The sequence below is a fragment of the Ursus maritimus genome, unplaced genomic scaffold (genome assembly GCF_017311325.1).
Source record: "Ursus maritimus isolate PB19 unplaced genomic scaffold, ASM1731132v1 scaffold_1, whole genome shotgun sequence".
Classification (NCBI taxonomy): domain Eukaryota; kingdom Metazoa; phylum Chordata; class Mammalia; order Carnivora; family Ursidae; genus Ursus; species Ursus maritimus.
Window position 1 is genome coordinate 94,612,764 of NW_024423343.1, and position 21,255 is coordinate 94,634,018.

At 36.6% G+C, this 21,255-nt stretch overlaps 1 pseudogene; it reads left to right on the top strand.

Annotated features, from left to right (window-relative positions):
• Positions 1-7,019: 7,019 nt before the first annotated feature.
• Positions 7,020-8,063, top strand: LOC121104282 (annotated as a pseudogene).
• The last annotated feature ends 13,192 nt before the right edge of the window (positions 8,064-21,255 follow it).

The window sequence follows — 21,255 nt, forward strand, 5'->3', positions numbered from 1 at the left end:
AGTATGTGGTTACTACTGTTGCTTAGCTCTGCAAAGGAAGAACGGAACTCAGTGTTAATGTAGAAATTTGCCTTCAAAGACAATAGAGTCAGTGAACTACAGAATCCTTGCTATCCTTATGGAATATTCATGCTTGGCAAATCCCATTCTGTGTACTATTGTTGCTCAAAGAGTGCTCAGGGGATATTGAGTAAATGCTGCTAGAGAGGAGATAAGACTTCAGAAAAGACGAGCGCAAATAGAAACGTACATTTTTACAAAGGACTAAATTGTATGAGTGCTAATAAGAATGCAATCTAAGTTTAATCAGGAGCGCCTTGTAGATGAGGGGTAAGTACAAATCTGAAACATTCCGATGGCTTTGCCAGAGAATGTTCTACATGCTAAAACTTGGGCAAGAGTTCTTATCAAGTAATGTAAGTTTTAAAAATATTCAGTAAGTATACACTGATTATCTGTTGTGTCCTGTAGTCAGTGACTTCTTGAGATTTGAGGGAATGAAACATTACTTTTGGCCCAATGGGAGGTGGTCCAGTGGGAATTTTGCAATCTAACATAGAATGTTGGTCATGAGCTTGCTTCTCCCCACATAGAAATTTTGTTAGCCTTCAGCTCAGATGAGTCTAAGCAGCAGGGGAAAAAAACCCCTTCAAAATCCTTTCCATCCCACATGAAATCATACCTGAAAACTGAACAGTGTATCATAGAGACACTTGCACTCAGAAACACAGCTGGTTCTCAAAAGACATGTTAAGTTTAAAGTTCTTTCAAAGTGATAAAGAGCAGGTTAAGTCGGCTGGTCCCATGATGTTTTAAAGCTATGCACAGTTTTCTCCTGCTTAAGGGTTTACATAGTGTTTGCCATCTTGTGTCCTTCTAACCTTGGTAAGTTTATCTTTGGCAAAAGACACTCCACATTCAGTGCTTACCACTCTGGTGCGTTATTTCCGAGGAACACTAAGAAGAACGCACATCTGGGCTGCATCACAAGTTCCCGTGCTTGTTTCCTTGGAATTGCTGCCAAGCCTCTTATTTTCTTTATCTCTAAAAGTGGATAAAAGCCTATTTGGACGCCTGGGTAGCTCAGTGGGTTAAGCATCAGACTCTTGATTTTGGCTCAGGTTATGATCTTAGGGTCAAGACATGGAGCCCTGGCTAGGGCTCCCTGCTCAGCAGGGACTCTGCTTGAGATTCCCTGTCTCTCCCTCTGCTCCTCCCCTGCTCTCTCTCTCCCAAGCCCGCACTCTCCCTCTCTCTAAAATAAATCCGTCTTTGTATAAAAAAGGTAGTATATACTTTACGGGGTTACTAGAGTAAATATAGATCAAGCACTTCAAGTGCCTGACAGATGATATCTTTTCATAAAGATTAAGAACTATTATTAAGAATACCAATTAAAATATATTTATGGTTAGCAAGAGTGCAAGCAACAATTCAGTCCTTGTGCTTATTATTCTGAAATTAATTTCCAAACTTTTCCTGAATTATCAGCATGCTAGTAAGACATTGTATATAACTAATAATCCTGGAGGTAAAACTTGGACATTTTTCTTTTTTTAAAATTTATTTTGTCATTTAGCATAGTCTGGCACTAATGATTTTTAGTGTAGAAGTAGAGTTCTTCATGTTGTATATGGCTATATCCTTCACCAACCAAATAGGGTCATTTGTAAAAGTAAAAAGGGTATTAAAATAATTAAATTCCATAATTTTTAATATTTACTTATTGACCAATACAGTGGGTTTATTGTTTTGTAGACCTATATGATAATTATATTCAAAAACTATTTTCAGAAATAAAATTCTTTCAAAAAATAAAAGTAGCATATGCATTTTATTAAAGCAAAAATAATCCTATTTGATTATCTGGATGGTAAAAAAATAGCATTCATAGTTTAATTATTCTTAGTACACATTTTCATACTTTAATCAAATTCTTATTTGTATCCATTTCATACTACATTGCTAGTATATTTCTGAAGAATACATGTTCATTTGTGATATGGACTTTAAATTATTTTTCATAAAAATATGAAATCAAAAATATGTAATTTTCAAAGTTGCATTTTGTGGTTAATAAATTTGAGATTGTTGACATCTTCACTTGACTATCTTTATAAACCATAATATTTTTAACTGAGAATGTACTTTTTTTTTTTTTACATATGCTGAAGTCCTAATTGTGAGTGAGTTTCTTAAAATCTCTCTCTATAGATAGATAGATGGATGGATGAATATATATATGAATATATATATATTCATTCTTTTTGGTTCTGTTTCTCTAGATAACCCTAATACAAACATAATGCATTTTTTAAAGCTCTACTTTGATTCCATGAATTGACAGAAAAAAAAAAATGGAACCACTACAGGAATTAACTTTCTGTTTGATGAGTCTAACAACATTGATATAAGACTAGACGCATTTAACTATTTCCAGAGTTCTTTTGTTATTCAAGTCAATAAATTAACAGCTATCACTTCATATTTTATTCTTGCACATGAGAAGTTGGAATTAAAAGGGAGCAAGATTAATTTAGAAGAATAGTAATTTGATCTAAATAAAAAGTCATGTTGCATAGAATGTTATATAAATATGTCTTTTCTGGCTACATGTATTAAATCCTTATTTTCCAGTATAGTCATCTTAAATTAACTACAACATTGGAAGTGGTTTTTAAATATACTTGAGTTCTCCAGTTTTAATATGATCAGTGATATTGCTACAAGTCCTATGGTGGAGAGTGAATAATGACGTTTTGTGAAAGCGACATTATCAACTTTCTTTAAAAGCAGAAATCTAATCATTAAATTTTCATTAAATATGTACTTTTTTCATTTCTTGCTCCTAAAATGGTTTATTATGAATAAAAATAAGTTATAATTTTATACCACAGAACGAGGAAACAACCATTATGGCAACAGACATCAGAATACTCTCACTTGCTAAGTCAGGACTTCTTGGCTTCTGTTTCCCACTCAAATTTTACATATGCTCTTCCAGTATTTCCCACGTTTTCCATGGCCTTGCTGACTGATATCTTGGTGGTTTGAACTTCCTGAGAACTGGGGACTGGTTATGACCTTGGTGAAAGTAGATGGTGCACGAAGTGGGTCTTCAGGGGACAGCACCCACTCCGCAAGAGATTTGAAGCATTTCTGAGAGTGCTTCATTTTATCAGCAAGAGCCCAGCAACTATGCCTTAAAGAGTTAAGTTAAAGTTACATTGCATTTGAAAAGTGCTGGGAAAAGAAGAAAGGTATTGATGTTTGTCTTTAAATTTAACTGCCAGTGAAAGCGAAAACTCTGTTCTGTGAACCTAAATCCCTCATGTGCTAAGAGAGATCACAGCAAAAACTCACAGTATGAAGTAGAGAACTCCTAAACCTATACCAGATCATTTGAATTCAACTATTTAAAAAATAGCATTGCTTAAAAATGAAAATTCTGGAACAAATACCAAATCAGAAAGACATTAAGGCAACACATGTAAATTGGGCCTGTCCCAAACTAGGACATATGGTTAGCCTATGCATGAGTCACCACCAGACCTTCTGAGTTACTGCCACTCACAAATGATTTATCTGATACATACATAAAATATTTGTCAATTTCACTACTTTCTAATTTAATTATCTCAACCTTCATTTCTATAATAATTATGCTCTTCATTTATGTTCTTAAAATATCCTTAATGCTTTTGTAGTTGCTGGATATCATAGGAATAAAAACATGAGTTAAATACTTCAAAATTAAACCCAAACTTAGCAAAATGTGATACTTGGTCACGATTCCCACCACCATTTGTTGGTATGGGCAGAGCTAATGTATTTTGCTATGGAGCATACCTTTTTTTTCCCCCCATATGTGTGAAAGTAAATAACAGGTCACTAGAATAGAAGCTTCTTGTTTTAATACTATTGAGTAAATTATACAAAAAATTCAGGGTACCTAGGTGGCTCAGTCGGTTAAGCATCTGCCTTCAGCTTAGGTCATGATCCCAGGGTCCTGGAATCGAGCCCCTCATGGGGTTCCCTGCTCAGCAAAGAGTCTGCTTCTCCCTCTCCCTCTGCCCCTCCTCTCTGCTCATGCTCTCTCTCTCTCTCTCTCAAACAAACCAATAAAATCTCTAAAAAAAAAAATACAAAAATTCAGCCCACATGAAGTTACATAAAAAGATTGAAAAAATATGATCTATCACAGAAATGCTCAGTTATAAATCTGTGCCCCAAAACTGAAAACCAGAGCACTTAATAGCAGGGAGAATATTGGTTGACCTCTTGTTTCTGTATTGAATGACCATTCTACTCTTCTCTGATAGAAATATTACTGTTTCAAGTTTCAAAAGTTATGCCTTTCAGTACCTACTCTCTCTCCCATGGTTTTTTTTTTTTTCTTTTTAAGATTTTATTTATTTATTTGACAGAGAGACAGCCAGTGAGAGGGGGAACACAAGCAGGGGGAGTGGGAGAGGAAGAAGCAGGCTCCCAGCGGAGGAGCCTGATGTGGGACTCGATCCTGGAACGCTGGGATCACGCCCTGAGCCAAAGGCAGACGCTTAACAACTGAGCCACCCAGGCGCCCCTCTCCCCCATGTTTTTATCTCAACTTGTAGCTACATATAATGAATCATCATCATGTTCTCTTATAAATACTTGTTTATTTTTCTGTGTTGTATAAGGTTCTGTCTAGGACAAGGTCAAGTCTTATTCCTTAAATTTAAACATCCACTTAGTGTGATTTAAAACAGAATAAATAGTTTAAGGCATGTTTGTTGAAAAAACATCAAGATTTCATTCATTTTCTGGTCATAACTGTCCTACTAATCACCTAAATGATTGCCATTTTAAAAATTCAGATTAATTTATAATACTGAAAATTTTGTAGATTCCGCTGGGACAGTTGGATTCTTAGTAACTCTACTTGAGACAAAAACAGTATTAAAAACTATTCTGATTACTGTACTACTTTTAAATAAGTGTATAGGCAGGCAGAATTTGTGTAATTTTTAAAAACCAGTAATACACATGTTTCAGACCAGTTGTTCAGCCTGTTGTAATTGGCGTACATATATATTTCTAGCAGCCCGATAATAAATATGTTGCTCTTAAAGGGGCCTTTGGTCTTGTGGATGGGAAGATGGTTTTATATCAATAAATGAGTTGTATCTTTCTGCAGAAACTTTGTCTCTCTCATATTACAGAGTGTCAGATTCAGTGTTGAGTTGTTGGCACTATAATAGCGAATAGCAATTTTCACATGAAAGAGTTTAATAAAATCCTTTCCTTCTTCTGCTTACTACCTATACAAGAGAACAATTTAGTTCAAGTACTTAAAATGACATATTTAGGGGCACTTGGATGGCTCAGTCGGTTGTATGGCTGAGCCTTGGTTTTGGCTCAGGGCATGATCTCAGGGTCCTGGGATGGAACCCTGCATCATTCTCTCTGCTTGCATGGAGTCTGCTGATTCTCTTTCTCCCTTTGCCCCCTCCCTACCTCATGCACTCTCGAAAGAAAGAAAGAAAAAGAAAGAAAGAAAGAAAGAAAGAAAGAAAGAAAGAAAGAAAGAAAGAAAAGAGAAAAGAAAAGAAAAGAAAAAAGAAAAGAAAGTCTTTTTGAAAAATGACATTTAAGATTATTTAGTAATTTGTCATTTAGGCTGTCTTTAAGCCATCAACATTTTTGTCACATGGAACAAGCTTTGTCACATAAAAAGGGCCATTTTCTAAAATTATGAAGAACATAGAATATTTCAGGGAGAAACTATGTTTAAAGCATCTCCCTTTGTCAGTGTCATTAGGCTTGCCCTAAACATCCCATTTAATTTCTGCAAAATTTAAAGAGTGACTTTAAGCACAAAATCTACACATGCCAACATACAGAACACGTGATATTTCTATTTCAAGGGAAAATTGTGTTTATCCTATTACTTGTCATCATAATACCTGTCTGAATTGTTGTTGCAAGTCATTCATCATCTTAGAAGTAAATAATTTTCTTGATGTGTTGTAGGAAAAATACATCAATACAGAGAATGATGATGGTGTGATTATAGTAATTATCACATGTAACATGGGTAGTTACTATTATTTACTTCTGTTCTAATTCATTATAGAGCTAGTAAAAGTCACATTAGGGAGTCTATACAAGGTGAAATAACATTAAGGAATTTTTGTTCACTGGAAATGAAACGAATGAAGGGCTTTGAAATAGACTTGATTTACAGGGCTTTTTTCTGGCTAAACTCTAGGCAAATTTTAATTACCTATATTATGGTTTTGAGAGGGATTAAAATAACTTTCAACTGGGAACAGTATTATAAATAGTTATCTAAAAGATGAGAAAGTCAAGAGGATGATAGACTTTTAAATGTTCTATTTTTCCAGAAGTTATCATTTGTGTTGTTGATTATCATTTTCTTTTACTAGAGCCTGGATTATCCAGAGGCAGAAATCACTTTATTTTTATTTTTTCCATAATGCCAAGCAAAGTGGTCGATGGAACATACTGGTGTATGGAAAACGATCCATGTGTGCTGGGTCTCACTCATGCTGGTGCGTGAGAGCTGATTGTTAGATTTTTCAGGAATTGTACAGGCTGGCGTTGCCATGGTAGTTTGTTATCAGGCATGGTGGGAGTATTTATAACATAGAATTAGGCAGGGAGAGGGTTTTTCCCCAGAGAACAGATTATTAAACACTTACTAGCATACCACTAGAAAGCTTTCAATAAATGATGAATGAACAAAGAATGAGCGATCGATTTCTTAAAAATAGTGATAATCTACAATAATACAAAGAAATAAAAACTACTCATGAAGTAAACACACAGCATTAAATAAGATAAAATATTTGTAATTTGGTGTCAATCAGGCTTCCCATTCTAATGTGGGCTCTAGCACTGACTGGTTGTATATTCTTATACAAGAAATGTACCTTCTTGGAGGGGGAAGCTTCTTCCATCATGTGAGGATACAAGGAAAAGTCTGCACCCTGGGGGAGGGCCCTCACTCGGCCATGCTGGCACCTCGGTCTTGGACTTCCAGCCCCAAGAACTGTTTTGAACTAAAAGCCAGCAAAAATTATCGCTTTCAAGTGGATAAAGATGACAATGGACACCCGTTTTCTTTAAAAATAATCAGGTTAGGGGTTTGTGCAAGGGCTGAATTGTACATTGTTGAAACAGAGGCACTGAATTAGGAAGGCAGTCCAGTTACATCCTACTGGCAGCTTCGAAAATGTCCGTACAGCTGGTGGTTTCCCTCGGGACTTTGAAATAACACCACCTGTGGTCTTGTGGTTAAGTGTGGTTCAGGGTCTGTGCGAATTCATGGACAGTGCTTAGTGGCTCTAGATGAAATACAAAGTCATGTGAAGCCCCTAAGTATATCAGGAAAAGTGATCTGCTCCTGGAAGTGGTAGCAGGTTTCCACCAACAAAATAAAACTTGCAGCTGATAAAGACGAAGATGATAAAGATAATGATGATGATGGTTTTGAGGGTGAGGAAGCAAAGGAAAAGCTTCAATAAATAAATTAAGTGTGGGGGCACCAGGATGGCTCAGTCAGATGGTTAAGCATCTGCCTTCGGCTCGGGTTATGATCTCAGGTCCCCCTGCTTCTCCCTCTCCCTCTGCTCCTCCCCCACTCCACCCCTGCTTGTATGTGCTCTTTCTATCAAATAAATAAAAATACAATCTTAAAAAAATAATAAATGTAAGTATAATACTCCAGCCAAAAATGCACAAAAATCAAACCAGATCTTATTAACACCAAGATCAAAAGGTGAAGAATCCTTCAATAAACAGCAAAAAATTCCTAAGACACTGAAAAAACCTAGTTCTGTAGAAGACATAAAAACAAAAATGCAAACAAACATAGAAAAAAGGTGCCTGTCTTCCTAACTTGGAAGCCAAGTTTATCAATTATGTGAAGAGTTGGTTGTGGGTTTCTGACCTGGGAGGCTATTCAAGAACGCTGGCAGTGAAGACAGTCTCTTAAAGGAAGTATTTTAGATAGTTTGTTAAAATTTTCCGTCTTATTTCATTTCTTTAACAGTTGATATATGGCTGTACTTTTTTTATAATGCAGAATGTGAACTTTCCCTGCCATGTCTGATAAATATTTTCCAGGTCCCATTGCCAAAAATGTGTTGTCCAAAATGTCTGTTTAGTTTTTAAAGATGGAAATGTACCTTTGCTTGGTTTTAGATATATGTGGAATGTCATAATAGCAGTGGTGGTCAAAGAAATGGAAATGGTAGGGAGACAAAAATATACTTGTGAAATAAACTCAGTATTTTAATAAAGTAAAAATAAGTTATTTTTAAGTAGTTTAAGTAACTTGCTCAACAGTGTGTGTGTGTGAGAGAGAGAGAGAGAAAGAGAAAGAAAAAGAAAGGGAGAGAGAAATGGGGTAATAATGTTCACGATATAGGAGTATAATGGAGATTGCCTAAAATTTATGAGATCGAATCATAGGGAATGGATTTTGTTATACATCAAAAACAGGTCAATTATTTCATATGCTTTGACTTTTATAGTAAGTGTGCAATAAATATTGGAAGGGAGACAGAGGGAAAGAGAAATAAAGTAGGTTAGGAAGAAAGAAAAAATATAGAAGCATTCCAAATTTTATTCAATAATTTTTTTTTTCACTATGTCCATACACATCCTGCCCAAACATCCAGTTCACTACTGTGGTCAGCGACTTAGCACAACAAAAACTGGTGTTCTCACAATCTGACTTAAGGTACTAAAGCCCCTAGAGATACCTTCTGAACTGTGCAATATATGTGTAGATGTGTAATGTGTATTAGTATATCGTAATCTTTTGATAATGGTAGTCCATTCAGACTATATTTTGCGGACTAGGTTAAGAAACACTTTTTAATCTATTTATGTAGCTAGCTAACTCACTTTAAAAAGCAATATTGTGTCCTTTCTTAAAGAAGAAATTCCTATCCATACTGAAGTTTAAAATAGCTGTACATCAAAGGGAACACATGTAAATATTAATTAGAACATAAATCAGGGGCGCCTGGGTGGCACAGCGGTTAAGTGCCTGCCTTCGGCTCAGGGCGTGATCCCGGCGTTCCAGGATCAAGCCCCACATCAGGCTCCTCCGCTATGAGCCTGCTTCTTCCTCTCCCACTCCCCCTGCTTGTGTTCCCTCTCTCGCTGGCTGTCTCTATCTCTGTCAAATTAAAAAAAAAAAAAAAAGAACATAAATCAGATCATACTGTGCATCCCGTTCTGCAGAATGTGTTTCAAACGAACAAATATGCCATGTGTGTCTTTCTATTGCATGCAGAGAGATCCACTTCATCTCTTACTTATATATAGTCTTCCATGGTATGGATGAGTCAAAGAAGACCGAATCAGTCTTCTCTCACTTTTGGCTTTTGTGAACAATGCAACAATGAACATTTGTATGTGCGTGTATACATGTGTGTATGTATGTTTTATATGTATTTATACATATATTTATGTCTATGCACACACTATTACATATGCAGACACACACGTTGTTTTCATATGTGGATAATTACCTATGTATGATAAAGTCCTGGAGTTGGAAGTGTTCCAAATTTGGCTAGATATGGCTAAATTGTTCTCCAAAGAGATTGCGCTCCTTGATACTTTCTGCAAAAAAAAGTGACTTTTCTCCATATATTAAAAAACACTTCCTAAATAATCTCTGGAATATTTTCAAGTTTGGTCTATGAAAAAAACTCTTTTTTGCATTTATATTAATTGATTATTAATGAGGCTGATCACCTCCACGTGTATTTATTGTTTTTAATTTTTTCTCCACATTTTCTCTTCATATTTTTGGCTCACCTTTCTGTTGGGTTGTAAGGCATCTTTTTAAAAAATATATTTGTCTGTCAGTATGTTCCAAATAATGTCTACATTTTTGTTTTTCCTTAACTTTTTCTGTGGTGCTTTTTACTATGCCAACATTTTAAAATTTTATGTAATGAAGTCTGTCACTATTTTCTTTAAAGATTTATATCACCCACACACATCTATCAATCCTCCCCTTTTCCAATATTTTATATATATTTTTATATTTAAATCTTAGCTCTCTAGGGAATTTATTTTGGTGAAGTGAGTGAGCACTGGCTTCTTTATTACCTAATGACTGCAAGTTATCCCAAAGACACTTATCGAATAATGTACCTTTCCCTTGTCCATTTGAAATACTTGCTTTCTGGGGGAGAGAGATAAGATGGAGGAGTAAGGTGACCCTAAGCTTGTCTCCTCTCTTGAATACAGCTAGATAAATATCAAATCATTCTGAAGACGCAAGAAATCGGTTGAAATAGTTGAAATACTTGCTTTCCTATATTCTGATTATCAACATATCTTGGGTATATTTAGACTTTAAAACATTATTTTCCGGTGGTTACTCTGGTCTTGCAACTTCAACATCCTGTTGTAATTTTGGTTGTTTTATTATATATTTTAATACTATTTAGGACAAGTTCTTTTTCATTACTGTGTGTGTGTGTGTGTAATTTACCTGGCTATACTTAACATTTTCTTTTTCTAGATAAATTTTTATTTTTATTTAATTTTTTAGAAGGTTTTATTTATTTATTTGACAGAGCACAAGCGGGGGTGAGCAGCAGGCAGAGGGAGAAGCAGGCTCCCTGCTGAGCAGGGAGCCCAACGTGGGGCTTGATCCCAGGACCCTGGGATCATGACCCAAGCTGAAGGCAGATGCTTAACAGACTGAGCCATCCAGGTGCCCCTCTAGATAAATTTTAAATATTTTGACAATATATTGCAAATTTAAACAGAGATAGACACATAGATGCTCACACATTGGAACTTTCACTGAGCATACACTAAATTTATGGATTGGTTTAGAGAGAACTAATGTGATACAAATTGAATTTCTGTATTTCTCCATTTATTTAAACATTTCTTCTTCTGCAGTGTTTTGCAGGTATTTTTGAAAAGGTATTTTCAGGATTTTTTTATTGTTGCTATTGCAAATGGGATATTTTTTAAATTGCATTTTCTAAATTGTTATTATTTGTGTACCACAAAGGTAGAGGACTTTGTATTTTTTTTTTTTTTTTTTTTTTTTCTCGACCTTTTTAGCTCTGGCACTATTTTGAAATTCCTCAGCATTTCTAATGCCTTTTTTTGTAGTTTTTCCTGGGTTTTCTATTTTTGCTACTGTTTTCCATGTATTACATATCGAGTACTTTCACTCTGTCTCTGGTCCAATGGCATCGGCAAACAATTCCAAAATAATGACAAGAAAAGCAGGTATCTGTATCTTAAACCTGACTTTGATGGCAAGGCTTTTAGGATTTCACCAGTAAACAGGGTATGTATAGGCTGGTGAGATGTGTTACATGTGTTTATCAAAGTACGTGATCCATCAGCTCCTAGTTTCTTATAGTATTTTTTAAAATGTATTAAGCATTTATTGCAACTTTCCATGTGCTTTTCCCCCCACTGTTTTTAGAGAGTAGTAATCACATTTGTAATCAAATTTGGAATGTATATCTGTTGGTTACATTTCACTGATAGTTTAATAGGTGACTAAAATTGATTTGCTAATATTTTATTTAGAATTTTTGCATACATTTTCCTAAGTGGGAGATATTTGTAATTTTCTTTCTCAGTCCTATCTTCTCAGTTTTCCTCATGGTACTGTTATGATTATGTAAGAAAGGCTTGGAAGTATTTCTCTCAGTTTATAACAGTGGTTCCCAACCCTGCCTGTAGGTTAGAATTTTCAAAACCATAAACATTTAAAAGTTAGTTAGGGACTGGGCCCCACCCCAGATCACTTGCATGGAGCGGGGAGTATCGGTGATTTCAGTGTAACGCAGTCTCAAATTTCTTCTCTTTTTTGCCTTGTGTTGAACACATGTGCCCCCATTACCATTCTTTCCAACCTAGCAGAATAAGGGAATTAGCATACATCTGTAACCAAACCAAGCATCTCCCATCTTTCTCTGGAACAAAACTAGAAGAGGTTATTCAAGATATTGACCACTTGGGACTTTCATTAGGTTTGTGTGACCCTTCTGTAAACGGAACAGTTAATGACATTAAAGTATTAGGACTTTGATGAGATAGCAGATTCTGCTGAGTATCTGATTTTGAATCTTATTTTCCCCGCCCCTTTTTTGTCCATACATCTCACTTTTCCTGTGTTCCTTTACCAACTTTGCTCTTCCCTAGAGTGAAATTGGTCTTCCATGCTTGGATTCTCCCCTTTTCATGATAACAAATTTCCTATCCTCCAACTGTCTCTTTCTCACTGTCCTTACATTTTATTTCTCTATTACAGATGTCCCTCTTCTGCCAACTGTGACTGTACCATGTTTCTCATTGTGCCTCCGAATTCATCCCTTGAAGGCAACCTTCCCACCCAATCACTGCTCCTCTGCTCCCAAGTTAAGTTCTGGGCTCTCTATGGATGCCTCCCCCCACCCTTTTTTTTGGATAGTTGCAGGGAAACCAATCTCTTTGGTAACTTTCAAAACGTTTTTCATTCTTACAAAAGCACTATCTTCTGCTTAAGAGCTGACTTCAAATTCCCTTGGAAAAATCATAACTAAATAATCTCACCATTCTTAACATCCCTGTTACCCTTGGTCGCTCTGCAAGGTATAGATCTTTAGGACCATCTGCCCATTTGTGTGTTCACATACCCACCTGCTCCAACATTCTCCACCAAACTCACAACCTGTTTTTCTTACTCTAAATTTGGTTGCTGCTTGCCACTGAGAGATTCGATGTAAACCAAAGTCATTGTATTCTCAGCCACTTCACTGACAATGTGATATCTCTCTGGCCTGACTCACTTTCTCTGTGCTTTTTCACACTAAGACTTCTGATTTCCCAACCCTATGTACCTTGTGTAAGGATTTGAATAAAACTCATTCCACATTCCTACACATAACTCATTAATTTGTCAGGTTTATGTAAAAAGTTCTGCTCATCTGGGACTTCGATCATCTGCTAAATACCCCTTACCTTTCTTCTCTTCACTGCCACCTGCCAAACTCCCAGGCAGCTCTCCCTTCAATTCATTAAATATTTTAGCTTCGAGATGATTGCCTTCATTCACGCCAAGCCCTGCTACCACCATCCTGTGTGATACGTCATCACAGAACCCACCCATTCAATTTGACCTCCTAAACAATGATCTCCATTTTTATTTCAGACCAGTCACCCTCATCAATGACTGCACGTTTAAATTTTCTTCTCATGTAACAGATACACAATTCTAAAATTTTACATTTCGACATTCTACTTAACTTTCTATCCTCCCATCTCTCTACTGAATTACATCTTTTTCTCTATTATTTGCCTTGCGTCTTCATATCAGATGCATAAGTACGTCCTATTGGTTCTGTTTCCAAAACTTACTCTGCATCCAATCACATCTCGTTCCTTTGGCCACGATCACAGTCATTCTGGCCGCCATTTTACCTCACCTGGACGTCTTCAATAGTCTGCTGCGTGTCTCCCAGCTTGCTTTTTGCTCCTCTGCTTTTCTTAGAGACTAAACCTTTTTATAACCCCCATGAGCTACCTGTTGCAAATAGGATAATATCTGTACCCTTCAAAAGCCCTGTAGAATCTGTTCCCTTCCAACCTCTTAGGTCCTATTTCCTGTCACTCCCCTTTAATCACTAGATCCCCATTACAGAGATCTTTCTATTTTCTTCCTTTGAAGAGGCCAAGCTTAGTCCAGCCTTAGGCTTTTGTACCTTTTCTTTTTCCTCCTGCCTGAAATATTTCTCTCAGATCTTTGCTTGGCTGGCTCCTTTGCATTATTTAGATTTTAGCTCAAATGCCTCCTTCTCAGAGGGTTCTGTAAAAATACTCACCAACCACTCTCTTTCCAGCAAGCAGTTTTTGTTTTCCTACATAGTTCAGTCCTATGAAAACTTACGTTTTTCTCTTGTTTACATGTTTAGTTTGTATATTTATTTCTGTGCTTCCCACTAGACCATAAAGTCCATAAGAACTAGAATCTTTTCTTCTGTCTCTTTTGTCACAGTATCCTCAGCCTTAGAAGAATGCCCAGAATATAGAACATTCCCATTAAATATCTGCTTAAAGAAAAAGAAAGCATGAGAGAGAAGAACTTCTCTCACCCTACCTTTTGCTCCTCTTTACTTGACTCCCATATGCATTTTAGATTTGGGGCTCTTCATTTTACTCCTGTCCCACATGGGATTCTCTGAAATATGGCTGTATTTGTACCCATCTGGCAAATCTGCAAGATTCATCCAGGATCTTGTTATCTCCTGCCTGCACCTAGCCTGCAAAGCACTGTTGGGGAAAATCGCACACTGCACACATACTGCTCTGTGTTCCTGCCACTGCACTCTCATCAGTGCCTTGTATCTCCATCTCTTCCCTTTCATTATTTTCACCTGCAGTGAGGGAAGACCTGTCCTCTCCGTTAGGTAAGGAGAATACCTTCATTCTTCTCCGGATCTCCTCAGAGCCCTGCACCAGTCTGTACCTCCTTTCTTGGGATCAGTTGCTCTCTGATCTCTTGATACTACTCTTCATAAGCATTTGAACTTGTTTAGACCTGTCATCGCTCATCCCTACATTTTCAGGAAGAACTGCTTTTCACTTCCATTTTCTCCCCATGCTTCCCCATCTTGCACACAGTAGGTGCCCCATAGCCCATTGTTGATCATAGAGTTCCCCTGTGTAGAAAAACCTTTGATGTATCCCCATCAATTGCCTGAGGTCCAAATCCTTTGTCCTGGCCTCCACTTACTACACACATACATCCTTTCTTCCTTCTATTCTTTCTCCTTCTTTTCCTGCCTAACATTCTCTTACCTTCTATTCATTTATTCAACAAAGGCTATCTAATTGCCTGCCATGAAGTTAATACTCAAATTTGAAATTAATTATCTAGTACTAATAGATACATTCTCTTGGCAAAAAACAAACAAACAATACACTACAATTAAGACATATCATATTTTGTTACTACCTCTATTCTATCCTTTCAAGAGATATTGTTATCAGTTAGTGTGAATCCTTTCAAATACCTATTCACTTAACAGAAATTACATAGTATGGCTTGTGTTGTGTTTTTGTTTTCCTCTTACTCCGTTTTAATTGTTACATAAAGTGAATTATTATGCAAGAATTTTTAGCAGGTTGTTTTTTTCACTGAAGTGTAGATCTTGGAGAGTTAGTAATATTGGTGTACATATAAATCTGATCATTGTAACGCTACATAGCATTCAGCAGTGTAATGTTTATTTAGTTCACCAGCTTAGCTTATTTAGCTCCTCCTCCATTAGTGGGCATTCAGGTTATTTTTCTTTATTACTTATTCACTTATTTATTTTCTTATGTATTTTGCTGACAGAGTGAACATTGCTACTTCTAGCTCCTGGACATATGTCTCACGGTTTTCTAGGGCAGATATGTAGAAGTGTAATTTCAGTGACACAGGGTGTCCAGAATTTAGAACTTGCAGATGCTACCAAATTATCTTCCGCATTGTCTGTGTTAATTTATATTTTCACCATCACAATATGAGAATCGACTATTTCTGTACATTCTTACTTGCCAAAATTTGTTTTACTAAACTTGTATATTTGCCATTCGGATAGGTAAAAACAAACAAAGGAAAAGTCTTTTATCAAAGTTTTTCATGTTTGGGTTGTTGGAAGAGTTGAATATCTCTGCATATTTTATTGGTGATTTTTATTCCATAAAAGCCATTTATATCCTTTGCCTTTTGAAATTGAACAATTTTGTCCTTAAGAATTTTGAAGCATGAGAGACTATGGACTCTGAGAAACAAACTGAGGGTTTCAGAGGGGAGAGGGGTGGGGGAATGGGATAGGCCGGTGATGGGTAGTAAGGAGGGCACGTATTGCATGGTGCACTGGGTGTTATACACAACTAATGAATCATCGAACTTTACATCAGAAACCAGGGATGTACTGTATGGTGACTAACATAATATAATAAAAAATATTAAAAAAAAAGAATTTTACTTTTTAAGATAATAATCTTGTTATAGATGCTGAAAATAATTTCAGGTGTCTCTCACTTAAATTTTAGCCTTATTGTTTGTCAGTCACATTTATTTCTGTTTTCCAGTATGGACAGTGCTTCTGAATTTTAAATCTTTGGCTATTCTTAAGGGCATGCATATATTTTCTATCATTTTATACTCATAATTCTTTTAATCCTCACAATAGTGAGGATTAAAACAGTGAGGACACAACAGTACTATGAAGAGGGCACTTTTATTATTTGCTGGATCATATGGTAGTTCTATTTTTAATTTTTTGAGGAATCTCCGTACTTGTTTTTTTATCGCAGCTGTGAAATTTACGTTCCCATCAAGAGTACAAGAATCCCCTTTCTCTATATTCTTACCAACACTTACCCCTTCTCTTTTTATACAAGTCATCCTAACAGATATCTCCTTGTGGTTTTGATTTGCATTTCTCTGAGGATTAGTGATGTTGAGCAATTTTTATGTACCTGTTGACCATCTTTATGTGTTCTTTGGAAAAATGTCAATTCAGGACCTCTGCCCATTTTAATGTGATTATTAGTCTTTTTGCTATTGAGTTATATGGGTTCTTTACATGTTTGGGACATTAACTCCCTATCTGATACGTGGTTTGCAAATATTTTCTTTTACTCCACAGGCTGCCTCTTCATTTTGTTGATTATTTCTTTTTCTGTACAGAAGCTTCTTCATTTTTTTTTTTAATGATCACTCTTTTTTTTTTTTTTAAAGATTTTATTTATTTATTTATTCGACAGAGATAGAGACAGCCAGCGAGAGAGGGAACACAAGGGGGGGGAGTGGGAGAGGAAGAAGCAGGCTCATAGTGGAAGAGCCTGATGTGGGGCTCGATCCCATAACGCCAGGATCACGCCCTGAGCCGAAGGCAGACGCTTAACCGCTGTGCCACCCAGGCGCCCCAGAAGCTTCTTCATTTTATGTAATCCCATTTGTTTAATTTTCCTTTCATCATCTGTGTTTTTGGTGCAGGATCCAAACCATTATCAAGGATATTTTCTTTATGTTTTTTCTAATCTTACATTTAAAGCTTTAATCCATTTCAGTTAATTTTTTGTAAGTGGTGTATGATAGAAATCCAATTTTGTTCTTTTATATGGGGATAGCCAGTGTCCCAGCATCATTTTTTTGAAAAAACGATCATTTCCACATTGAGTATTCTTGCCTCTCTTGTTAAATATTAGTTGACTGTATGTGTGTGGGTGTATTTCTGCTCTCTTGATCCTGTTCTGTTGGTCTTTGTGTCTGTTTTTATGCCAATACTGTACTGTTTGGATTACTGTAGTTTTATAATATATCTTGAAAACAGAAATCGTGGTGTTCCCTGCTTTGTTCTTCTTTCTCCAGATTGCTTGGCCAATTAGGGTCTTTTGCATTTCCATACAAATTTTAGGATTTTTTTTTTCTGTGAAAAATACCATTGGGATTTTTTTTTAATAATTTTTTATTATGTTATGTTGGTCCCCATACAGTATATCCTTAGTTTTTGATGTAGTGTTCCATGGCCATTGGGATTTTCCTAGAGATTGCATAGAATCTGTAGATCACTTTGGATAGTTTGCTCTCCATTTATCTGTGTCTTCTTTAATTTTTTCATCAATGTCTTACGGCTTCAGGGTACATATCTTTTACCTCTTTGGTTAAATGCATTCCTAAATAGTCTATAGTTTTCAACACTATTGTATTTCATTATCTTTCTTTCAGATAGTTTGTTGTTAGTGGATAGTAATGAAACTGATTTTTGTATGAAGATCTCATATCTTGCAAATTTAATGAATTCATTTATTGTCCTAACAGTTTTTTGCTGGAGTCTTTTTTTTTTTTTAAGTTTTATTTATTTATTTTAGAGAGAGTGAAAGAGAGAGAGCGGGGGGGGGGGGCAAAGGGAGAGGGAAAGAGAATCTCAAGCAGACTCCTTGCTGAGCACAGAGCCCAATGCATGGCTTGGTTTTACGACCCTGAGATCATGACCTGAGCTGAAATCAAGACTTGGATGTTCAACCAACTGAGCCACCAGGCGCCCCTATGGTGGAGTCTTTGGTGTTACGTTTATATAAGATCATACCATATGCAAACAGAGGCAATTTTACTCTCATTTTCCTATTTGGATGCTTTTTATTTCTTTGCCTGTCCAACTGCTCTGGTTAGAACTTCCAGTACTATGTTGACTAGGAGAGATGAGAGTGGTCACCCTTGTCTTCCTGATTTTAGAGGAAAACTTCCAGCTTTTACTGTTGAGTATGTTGCTATGTATGGGTTTGTCATTTATTACGTTGATGTATATTCCTTCTTTTTTTATTTAAATTCAATTAATTCACATATAGCATATTATTAGTTTCAGAGGTAGAGTCCAGTGAGTCATCAGTCTTATATATTACCTGGTGCTCATTATATCCATGCCCTCCGTAATGTCCATCACCCTATTACACCATCCCCCCACTTCCCTCCCCTCTAGCAACCCTCAGTTTATTTCCTATTATTACGAATCCCTTGGGGCGCCTGGGTGGCTCAGTCATTAAGTGTCTGCCTTCGGCTCAGGGCGTGATCCCCGTGGTCTGGGATTGAGCCCCACATCTGGCTCCTCTGCTGGGAGCCTGCTTCCTCCTCTCCCACTCCCTCCGCTTGTGTTCCCTCTCTCGCTGGCTGTCTCTCTCTCTGTCAAATAAATAAATAAAATATTAAAAAAAAAAAAAGAATCCCTTATGGTTTGTCTCACTCTCTGATTTTGTCTTGTTTTATTTTTCCCTCCCCTCCTCTATGATCTGTTTTGTTTCTTAAATTCCACATATGTGTGAAACCATATGATAATTGTCTTTCTCTGACGGACTTATTTCACTTAGCATAATACCCTTTAGTTCTATCTCCATCATTGCAAATGGCAGGATTTCAATTTTTTGATGGCTGAGTAATATTCCATTGTATATATATACACCACATCTTCTTTATCCACTCATCTGTTGATGGACATATGGGCTCTTTCCATATTTTGGCTATTGTCAATATTGCTGCTATAAACATTGGGGTGCAGGTGCCCCTTTGATCACTACATTTGTATCTTTGGGATAAATACCTAGTAGTGCAATTGCTGGGTCATAGGGTAGCTCTATTTTCAACTTTTTGAGGAACCTCTATACTGTTTTCCAGAGTGGCTGCATCAGTTTGCATTCCCACCAACAGTGTAAGAGGGTTTCCCTTTCTCCTCATCCTCGCCAACATCTGTTGTTTTCTGACTTGTTAATTTTAGCCATTCTGACTGGTATGAGGTGGTATCTCATTGTGGTTTTCATTTGTATTTCCCTGATGTCAAGTGATGTTAAGCATTTTTTCATGTGTCCATTGGCCATTTGTATGTCTTCTTTGGAGAAATGTCTGTTCATATCTTCTGCCCGTTTCTTCATTGGATTATTTGTGTTTTGGGTGTTAGTTTGATAAGTTCTTTATAGATTTGGATACTAATCCTTTACCCGATAAGACATTTGCAAATGAGGTTTGTTCCTTCTATACTCAATCTGTTAAGAGCTTGTATCATGAAAGAATGTTAAATATCGTCAAAAATTTTTTCTGCATCTACTGAGAAGATCATGATTTTTATCACTCATTCTGTTAATGTGGTATATCATATTTATTTATTGGTGTATGTTGAACGATTTTTGAATCCCAGTAATAAATCCCACTTGATTATGGTATGATCTTTGTAATGTGCTGTTGAATTCAGGTTACTAGTATTTGCTGAGAATATTTGCATCTATATTCATCAGAGATATTGGCCTGTAGTTTTCTTTGCTTGTAGATTCTTATCTGGCTTTGGCATTAGGGTAATGTTGGCTTTGCAAAATGAGGTTAGAAGTGTTTCATCCTCTTCAGTATTTTGGTAGAGTTTAAGAAGGATTGGCATGAGTTTAAATATTTAGTAGAATTCACTGGTGAAACCATCTGGTCCTGAGCTTTTCTTTTTGGGAAGTTTTTGAAAACTGCTTCTGTCTCCTTACTTGCTATTGATCTGTTCATATTTTATGTTTTTTCAAGATTCGGTCTTGGAGGTTGTATGTTTCTAGGAATTTATCCATTTCTTTTAGGTTTGTTGTTCATTATTGTTCATAGTAACATCTCGTAATTCTGTGTATTTCTGTGGTGTCAGTTATGATATCTTCTCCTTCATTTCTGATTTTATTTATTTGAGTCCTCTCTTTTCTTTTCATGGTTGGTCCAGCCAAAAGTTAGTCAATTTTGTTTATTTTTTCAAAAATAAAAACAAAAACAAAAACCCAACCCTTTGTTTCATTGATTTTTTTTCTATTGTCTTTTTAGTCTCTACTTCATTTATTTCTGCTCTAATCTCTGTTATTTCCTTCCTTCTGCTACCTTAGGACTTATATTATTATTATTTTCTATATATTAAGTTGTAAAGTTAGTTTATTTCAGATCTTCCTTTTTTCTAAATGTAGGTGTTTATCATTATAAGTGATGGTGATAAATGATGGCTGGGAGAGCTTGAATTGACTATAGGACTCTTCAGGATCTCTGGGATTGCAGATGGGATTGTCTCCTGCTGGAGCCCTGGGTTAGCAAGTCTCTTGTCAGACTTTGGCTGTGAGGGGACTAGGGCCAAATATAGGACTCTTACAGGATCTCCAGGATTCAGGTGACAGTGTTTCCTATCATGTTTCTGTACTAGCAAGACTGTTCGCTGACTGGCTGAGATAGTCCAGAGCCCAGTTACAGGGTCCTTTAAGAATCTATGATCTGACTAAATTTGACAGCCTCACCTCCAGGGGCTCCCAGACTGTGGCTGAGAGGGGCTGAAGCTGGTTCGTGGGTCACTTCAGGGTCTGTAGTTGGGACCAAGTTCTGAATGCCTATTACCCAACATACCATGGGTAGGATAACTCCTCCCGAGTCCCTTGGCATGTGGTCCTAGTGACAGGACCAAGACAAACGGGGCTGTAGCCAAGTCCATAGGGGTGTAGAACTGTTTCTGACTGAGTCACTGAGACTTTACTTCGCGTGTCAGCCACCTTGGGGGCAAGCCTTCCTTCTCAGAATGGCTCTCCTCAGTCTTGAAATGGACTGGGGTTTCACAGTCTCCTTCCTGGCTCCCCAAACCCCAGGAAGGCATTTTTATCTGTGGACGAATGCCGCATTATTGTTGTTGTTCATAGGGTATGAAAAAGAGGGGCACATCTTAC